Genomic DNA, 15,480 nt, shown 5'->3' with positions numbered 1-15,480 from the left:
AACCGGAGTTGATTGTGTCTAGTTTGCATATCAATTCTAGCTCAGCAGTCTCTCTTTGGAGTCTGTTTTTGAAGTTTTTCTGTTGTAATATAGCCACCCGCAGGTCTGTCACTGAATGACCAGACAGGTTAAAGTGTTCTCCCACTGGTTTTTGAGTATTTTGATTCCTGATGTCAGATTTGTGTCCATTAATTCTTTTGCGTAGAGACTCCGGTTTGAATGGGCTGTAGTCCACGAAAGCTTATGCTCTAATAAATTTGTTAGTCTCTAAGGTGCCACAAGTACTCCTGTTCTTCTTTTTGCGGATACAGACTAACACGGCTGTTACTCTGAAAACTGTTAAGTTACTAGATCCCCTCCGGAGTAAGAGTCACCAGACAGCAGCAGCCAGCTGGGAGCTGCAGGAAGGGTCAGGACAGGGAGAGGAAAGCCGGAGGGATGGACACTAAGGGCTGGTCTGCACTGGCAACGCTAAAGCAGTTTCACCGCAAACCGAAAACCAGCTCCACGAGAGGCGGACGGCTCTTATCGCGGCTGCTTTTGCGGTGATGTGCAAGTGAAGACACGTTCTTCCTGTTTACAGGGCGTTTAGCCTCTGCAGCATCTCCCACAGTGCCTGGGTGACCACTCTGGCCAGCAGCTCTGCTGCTCTGAGGCCAGGTAAACAGATGTCCACCCCTCCCCTGTAATGCCCCGGGAACTTTGAAACTCGGAGCAAAGGATCCCCTGCTTGGAGCAATGCTGAGCTCCTGGGCTGATCAGTGTCTGGGGAGAGGGGGCCCTGCAGGGACCAGGGTGCCCTGATCACCCTCCCCCCTTCCCACAAAACCTATCATCAAACTGGAGCGAGCTGCACTGTGGGACAGCTGCCCTAGAGCGCTGCTCTCATCCCCGATGGAAACACTCTCTGACGCCTGAGGAAGTAAGTGAGTACACAAACCAGCGCTTCACTTTCACCGGTTCACTATCACTGGTGAAACTGACAGTGCAAAAACCCTGCAAAGTGTAGCCATAGCCTGTGTTAACTGTCCCTTCGCACCCTTGACGAGGCTGCAGGAAAAGCCTCCACCCATGAGCTTGAATTCCGGAGGAAGGAAATAAAAACAGCTGACAAGAAAATGTTTCCTCTCTTCTGCCCTTTGGAGGCTCCCAGGGCGGAGCTACCGAACCGAAGCAGAGATCCCCGGGGTCACCCTGCGTCAGCCCTAAAAGACAGTCAGCGCTGACCGAGTGTCATCTTTTGGACCCACCGACTGTCACTCAGTTGTGTGTAGACGCGCCCTGCTTTGACCTGGAACAAACTCTCTCATGGCTTTTTCCTAGTTAGTAAATCCTCAGTCAGTTACTATAGGGCTGGCTACAGGCCCTGTCTCTGGGGTGTGATCTAAGGTACAAATTGACCTGGGGCAAGTGGCTGATCTCGGAGACGGGGAGTAACCAGAATCGTTTGTGATCTTTGGTGCCTGGCAACCAGCGATCCCGAAGCAGCTTGCTGGGTGGCCGGCTGGACAGAGAGCCCACGGGGACTGTCTGTGACGCCGGTCAGACTGTTGCAGTGCTTCGGGTGTTCACACCTGTTACTGGGCAGGTGAAATCTGTGATGGACACTCCAGTTCGGGGCGTCTGCCCGGCTTCTTGACGCTCTGCTCTGCGGCTGGCACTCACGGTCCTGCGCCGCTCCAGACAGCGTGACAGTGGGCTCCCCCCACAGCCCGTCCAGTGCCGCCTGGGAGACATGGGGGGGATGGCAGAATTGTGATCGGGGTGTCGGTGCTGCCCCTCGTCAGGGCCACGTGCGTGGGGTGTGTGTGTGTGTGTGTGTGATGGCAGCGTGTTCACGGGGTGGGAGGACAGTGGGGGTCACTCCTCCCTGTCGGCGCTCAGGGCCCCCACTGAGCTCAGCACAAGGAGGGGCCCTGGCCAGAGCCGGCTCTAGGCACCAGCAAAGCAAGCAGGGGCTTGGGGCGGCACATTTGCAGGGGCGCAAGAATCCCGCATGAGAGCTGAGACCCAACAGGGGGCCCTGGGAGATGTAGTTCCTTGGTTAGCTCCCTGCCTCTAGAGCCAGCCCTGGAGCAGGGAAAGAACTACATTTCCCAGCATTCCCTTGGCCACTACCAACAGGAAAGGGAGGGGGAAGGAGTATGGAACTGAAACCTCATGCTGCAGCTTTGGTAGGGACAGAGCCAGCTCTAGGGTTTTTGCCGCCCCCCCGCACCCCCGTATTACCCCAGCCCTGGACTCTCCCCCCACCTGCACCTCCTGTGCCCCAGCCCTGGGCTCTTCTCCCCCCACACACACCCGCACCCCCTGTGCCCCAGCCCTGGCCCCCACCTACACCTCCTGCCGCCCCAGCCCTGGGCTCTCCCTCCCCCGCACCTCCGGCCACCCCAGCCCTGGCCCCCACCTGCATCTCCTGCCGCCCCAGCCCTGGGCTCTTCTCCCCCCACACACACCCGCACCCCCTGTGCCCCAGCCCTGGCCCCCACCTGCATCTCCTGCCGCCCCAGCCCTGGGCTCTTCTCCCCCCACACACACCCCCGCACCCCCTGTGCCCCAGCCCTGGCCCCCACCTGCATCTCCTGCCGCCCCAGCCCTGGGCTCTTCTCCCCCCACACACACCCGCACCCCCTGTGCCCCAGCCCTGGCCCCCACCTACACCTCCTGCCGCCCCAGCCCTGGGCTCTTCTCCCCCCACACACCCCCGCACCCCCTGTGCCCCAGCCCTGGCCCCCACCTGCATCTCCTGCCGCCCCAGCCCTGGGCTCTTCTCCCCCCACACACCCGCACCCCCTGTGCCCCAGCCCTGGCCCCCACCTGCACCTCCTGCCGCCCCAGCCCTGGGCTCTCCCCGCCCTGCACCTCCTGCCGCCCCAGCCCTGGGCTCTCCCCGCCCTACACCTCCTGCCGCCCCAGCCCTGGGCTCTTCTCCCCCCACACACACCCGCACCCCCTGTGCCCCAGCCCTGGCCCCCACCTACACCTCCTGCCACCCTAGCCCTGGGCTCTTCTCCCCCCACACACACCCGCACCCCCTGTGCCCCAGCCCTGGCCCCCACCTACACCTCCTGCCGCCCCAGCCCTGGGCTCTCCCCCAAAGAAAGAATTGGGGGGACTAAATGGACAGTGCCCCTCTCTATCTGAAGCCTAGCAAGGGAGGTACGCGGATCCCACTGGAATTTAAAATGAAAAGGAAGGGAGGGGAGGCTCTACTAGGACCTGGGCAGCTTTAGATACAGTACCAGGCACGTAGGAGGATTTCCACTTCTGAGCCATGGAAGCAGAAATTGACTTTTCTTTTCCAGATTTAGCGAATATTCAGAAAGGGAATCTAGCACCTGCCTTCCAGATTTGAACACCTCAAAATTCAGGAGTGCTCAAGCTCAATTTGGGCAGCTGTTACTTCATTTCTCCCAAATCAAATCTACTGATCCACTGTAACTTGCTGTAGAAAAAGTAGGATAAATTGAGCAAGAAATGCTTCCCAGTGGTTATTAGGACTGGAAAAGCCATTGCTTTTTTTTTTTTTTTAGTTTTATTTGTTTAAAAGGCAGACAGTGATTTCATTGGCAAATTCCCCACAGAAACAAAGAATAGAACAAAAGAATAATAAAGGCACCTCAACTTTTCCTCATTTATGTAGGACAGTCTTATAATATGCATCTAGATATCCTCCAATCACACATGCTGAAAATTGTTCCACTTTACTGCAGTTCTGTAACCATATGGGAACCAATCCTGTCTGTGTTCTGTGCACATCCAAAATTCCTGCTGAATGACCCGCCCTGGGAGCGAGTTACCAGTGACCCAGGGCTGGGGCAGCAGGAGGGTGCAGTTGGGAGTGGGGGGGGGGGGGGCGGGAGAGCCCAGGGCTGGGGTGGGGGTCAGCCAAAAATTTTTTTGCTTGAGGCAGCAAAAAACCTAGAGCCGGCCCTGGCCCTGACAGCCTCCTCTCCCCACCCCCCCCCCCGCCCCATTCCTTTGACCAGGCAAACCTGGCCTGGCAGCGTGGGGTCCCCTGGGGCACCCCCCCAGGAGCCCAACACCCCCCAACACGCCCCAGGCTGGGCAGGGCTGCTCTCCCTATACAGGGTGTGACAATGCGGTTCTGGTGGAACCCAACTGAGAGTGCCAACTCAGGACAAATTGCTCAAACAGGGCAGTTACAGCCCAAGGCTGGGGTTTTTCCACCTCTAAGGCAAACCAAACCAGCCAGACTAGGAGGACTTCGGTCTCATCCCACTGGCAAACCGCAAGTCTCACAAGCAATCTCCTTAGACACTCCAGTTTCCCAGTATTACCACCAGTGCCACCCACCTACCCCCAGTAAAAGAAAAAGGTTCTCCTGATCCCAAAGGACCAAGCCCCAGACCCAGGTCAATATACAAGTCAGATCTTATCCACAAATCACGCTGTTGCCAATCCTTTAGAATCTAAAATCTAAAGGTTTATTCATAAAAGGAAAAAGATCGAGATGAGAGTTAGAATTGGTTAAATGGAATCAATTACATCCAGTAATGGCAAAGTTCTTGGTTCAGGCTTGCAGCAGCGATGGAATAAACTGCAGGTTCAAATCAAGACTCTGGAATACATCCCCCGCTGGGATGGGTCCTCAGTCCTTTGTTCAAAGCTTCAGCTTGTAGCAAAGTTCCTCCAGAGGTAAGAAGCAGGATTGAAGACAAGATGGAGATGAGGCATCAGCCTTATATAGTCTTTTCCAGGTGTAAGAACACCTTTGTTCTTACCGTGGAAAATTACAGCAAAATGGAGTCTGGAGTCACATGGGCCAGTCCCTGCATACTTTGCTGAGTTACAAGGCGTATCTGCCTTCTCTCAATGGGTCCATTGTATAGCTGATGGTCCTTAATGGGCCATCAAGCAGGCTAGGCAGAGCTAACACCATGTTGTCTGGGATGTCACCCAGCAGCATAGCCTAAGTTTGAAATGCAGATAGTATAGAGCCAATATTCCTAACTTCAACTACAAAATTGATACATACATATAGACAGCATAATCATAACCAGTAAACCATAACCTTGTCTTAGACCCCTATTTGACCCCCTTTACACAAGATCTGGGTGCCACTACAGGACCTTGGTTGCAACAATGATCTATATGGTCCCAGAGTATATCAATAACGTCACACAGGGCGGGGGCACTCTCTCCCACACAGCTGGAGCCGGCTGCCCCAGGGTGGAGTGTGGGGCGGGGAACGGGCAGGGAGCTGCTGGCTCTGGGTGGGAGCGGCTGCAGCAGCAGGCAGCCTGCACATGGGGCAGGGCCCTGATGGGCGCTGGGGCATTGGTCTCCCCCTCGCCCCACGCTCTATGGGCGCGTGGATCACACCCCGGTACCAGGGAACCACGTGTGCGTCTGTCTGTCCATCCCCAGGGTCCGCATGCATCTGTCTGTCCATCCCCCCAGGTTTCGCATGGCCGTATGCATCTCTCTGTCCCTCCCCCAGGGACCACATGCGTCTGTCTGTCTCTCTGTCCACCGGGGGCTGCGTGCTTCTGTCTGTTTGTCCCCCAGGGACCATATGCCGGTTGGTGTCTGTCTGTCCATCCCTCAGCGTGGTCATTCTCCACCGGCTCTTTGTTAGCATTTGACTCACTCCATTAACAGACGTCTATTGTGAGACACACAAAACCCACCGGCCCCCGGGGAGATGAGTGTCTCCCACCCGCTGTCAGGAGCAGCTTGTCTCACCGCGCGCTGCCTTTGAGTGATCTGTCTTTACCTGCAAGGCTGGAGAACACAATTTCCAGCAGATATACAGACGTCCCCACATAGTCGCCGCACTTACATCTCACGATGACCAGTGTGACACAGGCTTTCAGCAGACGTTACATGACCCCGATGGTGAACCCAGGGGATCCCTGTACCCCATGTGCCCTGTGCCCTCTGCCAGCTGGCACCGAGAGGTCCGTGGGTCACAGAGGTGACTAGCAGGAGGTGCTGGGGGTCATGGTGCAGGGGCACTGGCAGATCCCTGGGGTTGCTGTACGCAGTGTTTGGTAAGCTACAGACTGGGGGGCTGTACCCTGGAAAGCAGAGACGCTGACAGACACGTAGGGGTCAGAGTGGAGACGCATCTGACCGTGAGCTCCCCGTGCGATGCGGTGGCACAAAGAGCCAGTGCCCGCCTGGGCTGGATACACAGGGGAGAAGCGAGTGGGAGCAGGGAGGGGATTTTACCCGGAATATGGCACTGGGGAGACCGATACTGGAATCCTGCCTCCAGTTCTGGGCTCCACATTAAAAAAAAAAACATTATAAATTGGGGCAGGTGCAGAAAGAGGCTCAGAAATGACTCGAGGGCTGCGGAAATCGCTGTGCCGTGGGAGCCGTACCGAGCTGGGTCTGCCCAGCTGAGCAGGGGGCAGAGGGAGAGGTGACGTGATGCGTGTGGAAGCCCCTCCCCAGGCAGATACCAGCAGGCACTAGTGCTGGCGCTCTCATCTAGCGGAGACGGGACGAACCAGAGCCAACGGCTGGAAGCTGCAGCCCGACAAACTGAAATCGGAAACAAGGCACCGATTTGGAACAAGCTCCAAGGGAAGGGTTGGAGTCTCCAGCTCCTGGTGGCATCACATCCAGCCTGGGGCCTCCCTGGGGGGGGCTTTAGTGAAACACAAAGTCCTGGGGGCTCAGCACAAGAGTAACTGGGCAAAATATTCCGGCCAGGGCTGTCCAGGAGCTCAGACTAGATCAGGGGTAGGCAAACTTTTTGGCCCAAGGGCCACATCTGGGTGGGGAAATTGCATGCAGGGCCATGAATGTAGGGCTGGGGTGGGGGGGTTGGGGTGCAGGGAGGGGTTTGGTGTGGAGTGCAGTAGGGGCCTCAGGGCAGGGGGTTTGGGTGCAGGACGGGTGCAGCAAGGGGCTCAAGGCAGGGGTCTCAGGGCAGGGGTTTGGGGTGAGGGGTGCAGGAGAAGTTTGGGGTGCGCGAGGGGGTCTCAGGGCAGGGGTTTGGGGTGAGGGGTGCAGGAGGGGTTGGGGTGGGGGCTCCGGCCGGGCACTGCTTACCTGGAGCGGCTTTGGGGTGGCAGCGGTCTGCAGCGGGAGGGGAGAGGGCAGACGGCTCTGTGTGCTGCCCTCGCCTGAGGGTACCTCCCCCAAAACTCCCATTGGCTGCGGTTCCCCATTCCTGGCCAATGGGAGCTGTGTGTGGGGGGGGGTGCCTGTAGGTGAGGGCAGCACGTGGCGCCCTCTGCCCTCTCCCCTCCCACAGGGGTCGCAGGGACGTGGTGCCGGCTGCCCCAGGAGCGGGGCAGGGCCAGGGCAGGCAGGGAACCTGTCTTAGCCCCGCGGCACCACAGGTGGAAATCCCACAGGCTAGATCCAAAGCCCTGATGGGCCGGTTCCGGCCCGCGGGCCGTGGTTTGCCTAGCCCTGAACTAGATGATCTCATGGTCCCTGCTGGTCCCGAACTCTATGAATCTGTGCCCGTATGCAGCGCACAGAACTGGGACAGCAGGGCAGAGAATCATAGAATCTCAGGGTTGGAAGCGACCTCAGGAGGTATCTAGTCCAACCCCCTGCTCATGGCAGGACCAACCCCCAACTAAATCATCCCAGCCAGGGCTTTGTCAAGCCGGGCCTTAAAAACCTCTAAGGAAGGAGACTCCACCACCTCCCTAGGTAACGCATTCCAGTGCTTCACCACCCTCCTAGTGAAATAGTGTTTCCTAATATCCAACCCAGACCTCCCCCACTGCAACTTGAGACCACTGCTCCTTGTTCTGTCATCTGCCACCAGGGAGAACAGCCGAGCTCCATCCTCTTTGGAACCCCCTTCAGGTAGTTGAAAGCAGCTATCCAATCCCCCCTGTAGTGAGGCGATGTGGCTCCCCACCGCCCTGGAGAGGGAAGAGCCCATCCGGAGGCCGGAGTGGGCGGAGCTAGGGAGCTCTGAGCCCGCCTCTCAGAGGGTCAGGCGGCGACCCGGAAGTACAAAGGCTCGTCCTCAGAGCTCAGTCAGGCCCCAGCCGCCGGAGAGACCAGACGTCTCCAGCCGAGCTTGGGGCTGGGAAAACTCTGCGGCCGGGGTGGCCGCCAGGACTGGCCGGGCCTGCCCCGCGCCCGCCACCCGGAGGAGCCGCCAGGCCTGCTGAACGATCCCTGGCCTGACGAACCCATGGTCCAGGATCTCCCCGAGGCCGACACCAGGCCCCAAGTAGGCCCCGAGGGGGAGTGTGGAAGTGGCCCGGGGGCAGCCGACCCCAGTCTGGCTGCAGCACTGCCAGAGCTGATGTCAGTGTGTTGTGGCCAGGATCTGACAGCAGCGAGTTTCCGTCGCTGCTAGGGCCCCGGGCTGGGACGCAGTGGAGTGGGAGGGCCTGCGTCCCCCCCCGGTGTTCCCTCTTTCCCAGGCCTGAAGAGGCTGGGACTTCTTGTTTGTTGCTCAGCCCTGACTGAGGGTCTGAGCTTCTGACTCAGCGTTTGTTGCCCCGCCCGGACCTAGGGCCTGGGCTAAATATTCCTGTGTGTTGCTCAGCCCCGACTGAGGGCTTGAGCCCTGACATAACATTGGTGCCCAGCCTGCTGCCAGGGCCGGGCTTCCTGTGTCTTCCAGAACCACAAGGGCTGCTGAGGGAGACCCTGCGGCCGGACAAAGTACCGCAGCCCCAGTGGTGTAGTGAGCTGGTGTGGCTCCTCGCCGCCCGGAGAGGGTCAAGCCCTGGCAAACCCTTGTACACCCCCTCACTCTTCTCGTCTGCGGACTAAACAATCCCAGTTCCCTCAGCCTCTCCCCATAAGTCATGTGCCCCAGCCCCCTAATCATTTTTGTTACCCTCCGCTGGACTCTCTCCAATTTGTTCACATCCTTTCTGTAGTCGGGGACCCAAAACTGGACACAGTACTCCAGGTGTGGCCTCACCAGTGCTGATTAGAGGGGAATAATCACTTCCCTCCATCTGCTGGCAATGCCCCTACTAATACAGCCCAATATGCCGTTGGCCTTCTTGGCAACGAGGGCACACTCCTGACTCATATCCAGCTTCTCGTCCACTATAACCCCCAGGTCCTTTTCTGCAGAACTGCTGCTTAGCCAGTCGGTCCCAGACCTGTAGCGGTGTATGGGATTCTTCTGTCCTAAGTGTAAGCAGAGTCAGGATGAGCTCTACCCTGACATCTGGTGGTGAATTATGGCGAGTGTGGAAAAGAACTCCAGGGGCTGATCTTGTTTGCATAGGCACACCCACCCGCCTGGCACAAGACAACAGCAACTGATAGTGGTTACTTTGGCTGGGGTGGGATCCCCAATTTCTCTGTTATTGGGGCAGGAGGAATAGAGTTGTTACCCTGATTATGTGAATCAAGGATAGTGAAACTGTTTTATGACAGAGGGTCTCACCATCACCCAAGTAGCACTCGCTAGACAAGGGACATGGGTTCCAAAACCCAGTGAATTGAGAGAGAGGGGATGGAGGTGTGTATTTGTACCTGATAGTATGCTCCCCCCCCCCCCCTTTGAGGGCCTGAAACACCAGTTGTACCACCTCCTCTCTCTACTGTTGAATGTCAGAGCTAACTTTGATTCCATCAGGAGTCTAGTTACAGGCTGCTGAGCTGAATTCACTTTGGGCCAATGGTGCACCAGCCCTGGGGCTCCCCTACTACGAGCTGAAATCACAAAAGAGCTAAAGTTACTAAGAGCTGAGATCACTGAGTGCTGTGTTAACTAGTGGGGGAGCCTGAAGCTATATTGCTAAGCGGCTGGAGGAGCAGTGAGTGGCACGGAGGCTTGCGGGGATGGCTGGAGCAGCTCACAGGTCGAGGAGCGGAGCCATTTGCGGGGACGGCTGGAGTGGCTCAGGGGGCGGAGCCATTTGTGGGACGGCAGGAAGTGGACTGGCTCATGGTGAAGGCTGTGGTGGAACCCCACGGAGAGGCGGGCGGTCGGCCTCGGATCACGTAAGGTGCCCCTTAACACCCTGCGTGCCCCCCTTTTACTCTGGGGCTGCACTGACCAGGGACAACAAGGAGTCTGGTGGCACCTTAAAGACTAACAGATTTATTTGGGCATAAGCTGATGTGGTTGAGTCCTCTGATGGTGTCACCAGAGTCGATATGGGGACAGAGTAGGCAACGAGGTTTGCTACAGGGATTGGTTCCTGGGTTGGTGTTTCTGTGGTGTGGTGTGTAGTTGCTGGTGAGTATTTGCTTCAGGTTGGGGGGTTGTCTGTAAGCGAGGACTGGCTTGCCTCCCAAGGTCTGTGAGAGGGAGGGATCATTTTTCCATATCTACTCTGGCGACATCATCAGAGGACCCAACCACATCAGCCACAACAGCAAGGGCTCATTCACCTGCACATCCACTAATGTGATAAACACCATCATGTGCCAGCAATGCCCCTCTGCCATGTACATTGGCCAAACCGGACAGTCCCTCCGCAAAAGAATAAATGGACACAAATCGGACATCAGGAATGGTAACATACAAAAGCCAGTAAGTGAACACTTCAATCTCCCTGGTCATTCTATTACAGATTTAAAAGTCACTATCATTGAACAAAAAAACTTCAGAAACAGACTTCAAAGAGAAACAGCAGAACTAAAATTCATTTGCAAATTTAACACCATTAATCTGGGCTTGAATAGGGACTGGGAGTGGCTGGCTCATTACAGAAGCAGCTTTTCCTCTCCTGGAATTGACACCTCCTCATCTATTATTGGGAGTGGACTACATCCACCCTGATTGAATTGGCCCTGTCAACACTGGTTCTCCACTTGCGAAGTAACTCCCTGCTCTCCATGTGTCAGTATATAATGCCTGCATCTGTACCTTTCACTCTATGCATCCGAAGAAGTGAGGTTTTCACCCATGTCACGGAGTGTGGGGGAACTCAGGGCCCTGCATCCCCGGCTTCCTGCGATTCACCATGACTCTCAGCCAGCCAGTAAAGCAGAAGGTTTATTTGGATGACAGGAATACAGTCCAAGACAGGTCTTGCAGGCACAGACAACAGGACCCCCCTCAGTTAGGTCCAGCTTGGGGTCCCAGGGCATCCCAGCCCCCCTTGGGAGGTCAGAGCCATCTCTGCCTCCCAGCCATCTCTCCAGCCAGCTTCCAACACTATCCTAGCCACACTCCCTTGTCAGCATTCACAGACCACAGTAAGAACAGTCCCAGTTCGTCACAGAGCACTTTGCATTTGTCTTTGTTAAACTTCATCCTGTTTACCTCAGACCATTTCTCCAATTTGTCCAGATCATTTTGAATTGTGACCTTATCCTCCAAAGCAGTTGCAATCCCTTCCAGTTTGGTATCGTCTGCAAACTTAATAAGCGTACTTTCTATGCCAATATCTAAGTCGTTGATGAAGATATTGAACAGCGCCGGTCCCAAAACAGACCCCTGCGGTACCCCACTCGTTATGCCTTTCCAGCAGGATTGGGAACCATTAATAACAACTCTCTGAGTACGGTTATCCAGCCAGTTATGCACCCACCTTATAGTAGCCCCATCTAAATTGTATTTGCCTAGTTTATCGATAAGAATATCATGCAAGACCGTATCAAATGCCTTACTAAAGTCTAGGTATACCACATCCACCGCTTCTCCCTTATCCACAAAACTCTTTATCCTATCAAAGAAAGCTATCAGATTGGTTTGGTTTGACAGGTTTTGTTCTTTACAAATCCATGCTGGCTATTCCCTATTACCTTACCACCTTCCAAGTGTTTGCAGATGATTTCCTTAATTACTCGCTCCATTATCTTCCCTGGCACAGAAGTTAAACTAACTGGTCTGTAGTTTCCTGGGTTGTTTTTATTTCCCTTTTTATAGATGGGCACTATATTTGCCCTTTTCCAGTCTTCTGGAATCTCTCCTGTCTCCCATGATTTTCCAAAGATAATAGCTAGAGACTCAGATACCTCCTCTATTAGCTCCTTGAGTATTCTAGGATGCATTTCATCAGGCCCTGGTGACTTGCAGGCATTTAACTTTTCTAAGTGATTTTTTAACTTGTTCGTTTTTTATTTTATCTGCTAAACCTACCCCCTTCCCATTAGCATTCACTATGTTAGGCATTCCTTCAGACTTTTCGGTGAACACCGAAACGAAGAAGTCATTAAGCATCTCTGCCATTTCCAAGTTTCCTGTTACTGTTTCTCCCTCTTCACTGAGCAGTGGGCCTACCCTGTCTTTGGTCTTCCTCTTGTTTCTAATGTATTGATAAAAAGTCTTCTTGTTTCCTTTTATTCCCGTAGCTAGTTTGAGCTCATTTTGTGCTTTTGCCTTTCTAATCTTGCCCCTGCATTCCTGTGTTGTTTGCCTATATTCATCCTTTGTAATCTGTCCTAGTTTCCATTTTTTATATGACTCCTTTTTATTTTTTAGATCATGCAAGATCTCGTGATTAAGCAAAGCTGGTCTTTTGCCACATTTTCTATCTTTCCTAACCAGCGGAATAGCCAGGAGTGCTGCCAGCTTCTCTGCTGCCCTAGGCGGCGGAAGGTCCCACCCCGAAATGCCGCTGCGGTCACCGCCCCCCAAATGGTAGCTCCCTAGGCGACCACCTAGGTCACCTAATGGGATGCACCGGCCCTGGGAATAGCTTGCTTTTGGGCCCTTAATAGTGTCCCTTTCAAAAACTGCCAAGTCTCCTCAGTTGTTTTTCCCCTCAGTCTTGATTCCTATGTGTCAAGGCTGGATCCCCACTTTGAACTTTAGGGTACAAATGTAGGGGCCTGCATGAAAACTTCTAAGCTTAACTACCAGCTTAGCTCTGGTTCTGCTGCCACCATTTCAATGGATTCCATTCCTGGGAAACCTTGAAAAACCTTTCACCAATTCCCTGGTGAATACAGATTCAAACCCCTTGGATCTAAAACAAGGAGAAATTAACCATTCCCCTCCTTCCTCTCACCAACTCCTGGTGAATCAAGATCCAAACCCCTTGGATCTTAAAACAAGGAAAAATCAATCAGGTTCTTAAAAAGAAGACTTTTAATTAAAGAAAAAGGTAAAAATCATCTCTGTAAAATCAGTATGGAAATTAACCTTACAGGGTAATCAAACTTAAAGAGCTCAGAGGACTCCCCTCTAGTCTCAGGTTCAAAGTACAGCAAACAAAGATAAACACTCTGGTAAAAGGTACATTTACAAGTTGAGAAAACAAAGGAAAACTAACACGCCTTGCCTGGCTATTTACTTACAAGTTTGAAATAGGAAAGACTTGTTTAGAAAGATGTGGAGAACCTGGATTGATGTCTGGTCCCTCTCAGTCCCGAGAACGAACACACTCCCAAACAAAGAACACAAACAAAAGCCTTCCCCCCGCCAAGATTTGAAAGTATCTTGTCCCCTTATTGGTCCTTTAGGTCAGATGCCAGCCAGGTTACCTGAGCTTCTTAACCCTTTACAGGGAAAAGGATTTTGGAGTCTCTGGCCAGGAGGGGTTTTATAGTACTGTACACAGGACAGCTATTACCCTTCCCTTTATAGTTATGACACCATGGGACCTTACCTATCAGCTCTCGGAGCTTACCAAAATCTGCCTTCCTGAAATCCATTGTCTCTATTTTGCTGTTCTCCCTTCTACCCTTCCTTAGAATTGCAAACTCTAGGATTTCATGATCACTTTCACCCAGGCTGCTTTCTACTTTCAAATTCTCAACAAGTTCCTCCCTATTTGTTAAAATCAAGTCTAGAACAGCTTCCCCCGAGTAGCTTTTTCAGCCTTCTGAAATAAAAAGTTGTCTGCAATGCAGTCCAAGAACTTATTGGATAGTCTGTGCCCCGCTGTGTTATTTTCCCAACATATATCCGGATAGTTGAAGTCCCCCATCACCACCAAATCTTGGGCTTTGGATGATTTTGTTAGTTGCTTAAAAAAAGCCTCATCCACCTCTTCCACCTGGTTAGGTCGCCTGTAGTAGACTCCTAGCATGACATCTCCCTTGTTTTTACCCCTTTTAGCCTAACCCAGAGACTCTCAACACTTCCGTCTCCTATGTCCATCTCCACCTCAGTCCAAGTGTGTACATTTTTAATATATAAGGCAACACCTCCTCCCTTTTCCCCCTGTCTATCCTTCCTGAGCAAGCTGTACCCATCCACACCAACATTCCAATCATGTGTATTATCCCACCAAGTTTCAGTAATGCCAACAATGTCATAGTTGTATTTATTTATTGGCACTTCCAGTTCTTCCTGCTTATTACCCATACTTCTCGCATTTATATATAGGCATCTAAGATACTGATTTGATCTTGCCTCCCAGTTTTGCCCTGACCCTCCTTTTTCTCTGCCATTATAGCCCACGCTCCCTCCTATTTCCGACCCATCTCCCAGGTCTCCATGTTCCCCACTTACCTGTGGGCTTTGCTCACCTGTCCCCATCGAACCTAGTTTAAAGCCCTCATCACTAGGTTAGCCAGTCTGTGTCCGAATAGGGTCTTTCCCCTCCTTGAAAGGTGAACGCCATCTCTGCCTAGCAGTCCTTCCTCGAATAGCATCCCGTGGTCTAGGAAGCCAAAGCCCTCCTGGCGACACCATCTTCGCAGCCAGGCATTCACCTCCATTATGCATCTGTCTCTGCCCGGGCCCCTACCTTTGACAGGAAGAATTGAAGAGAATACCACCTGCGCTCTAAACTCCTTCACCCGTACTCCCAGAGCCCTGTAGTCACTCTTGATCCGCTCAGTGTCACACCGCGCAGTATCATTTGTGCCCACATGGATGAGTAGCATGGGGTAGTAGTCAGAGGGCTGGATAATCCTCGACAATGCCTCCGTAACGTCTCGGATACGGGCCCCCGGCAGGCAGCATACCTCCTGAGATGAAATGTCAGGGCGACAGATGGGCGCCTCCGTCCCCCTCAGCAGAGAGTCTCCGACCACCACTACCCTACCTTTCCTATTCGCAGTGGTGGCAGCAGACCTCCCAGCCTTAGGGGTACGAGGCTTCTCCTCCTTCACTGTAGGGAGTGATTCCTTCTCTCCTGTATCAAGAAGAGCATAACGGTTACCTATTACCATGGCAGGAGGGTTCAGAGCAGGGGTGGAGCACTGCCTGCTGCCAGAAGTAACCAGCTGCCAGTGTCCACCCTGAGCCATCTCCTCCTCCACCAGTGGTGTGTCAGCAGTCCTGTGTACTGGGACAGCTACCTCAGCTGTCTCCACATGGACACTGTCGAGGAATTGCTCGTGGATTCGGATGCTCCTCAACCTAGCCACCTCCTCCTGTAGCTCCCCCACCTGCTGCCTGAGAGATTCCACCAGCAGGCACCTCTCACATTGGATGGTCCCCCCAGTCTGGATATCAGTAAGTGGAAATTGCAAGTTACAGTCCCTGCAAAACCACACCAGGATCTGGGTAGATCCTGTTGGCTGATGTCAACCTGCCTTTGGAGTGTAGACCAGGCCTCAGTTCAGTTCTGTCCCCAGTTTTGTTCACCAAGGATAGAGCAGAGATAAAGGAGGTTCAGATGAGTAACAAAATCACTTGGGTCTGGAAAACCCGCT

At 53.7% G+C, this 15,480-nt stretch overlaps 1 protein-coding gene across 3 annotated transcripts in view; it reads left to right on the top strand.

The window, feature by feature from the left end:
- Window positions 1-15,480, top strand: part of LOC101946673 (uncharacterized) — a 107,581-nt gene that overhangs the window by 81,990 nt on the left and 10,111 nt on the right. The window lies entirely within an intron of this gene.

Source organism: Chrysemys picta, chromosome 11 (genome assembly GCF_011386835.1).
Source record: "Chrysemys picta bellii isolate R12L10 chromosome 11, ASM1138683v2, whole genome shotgun sequence".
In the NCBI taxonomy this organism is placed as follows: Eukaryota; Metazoa; Chordata; order Testudines; family Emydidae; genus Chrysemys; species Chrysemys picta.
Note: the sequence above shows the minus strand (reverse complement) of the source record. Positions and strands in the feature narration are given on the sequence as shown.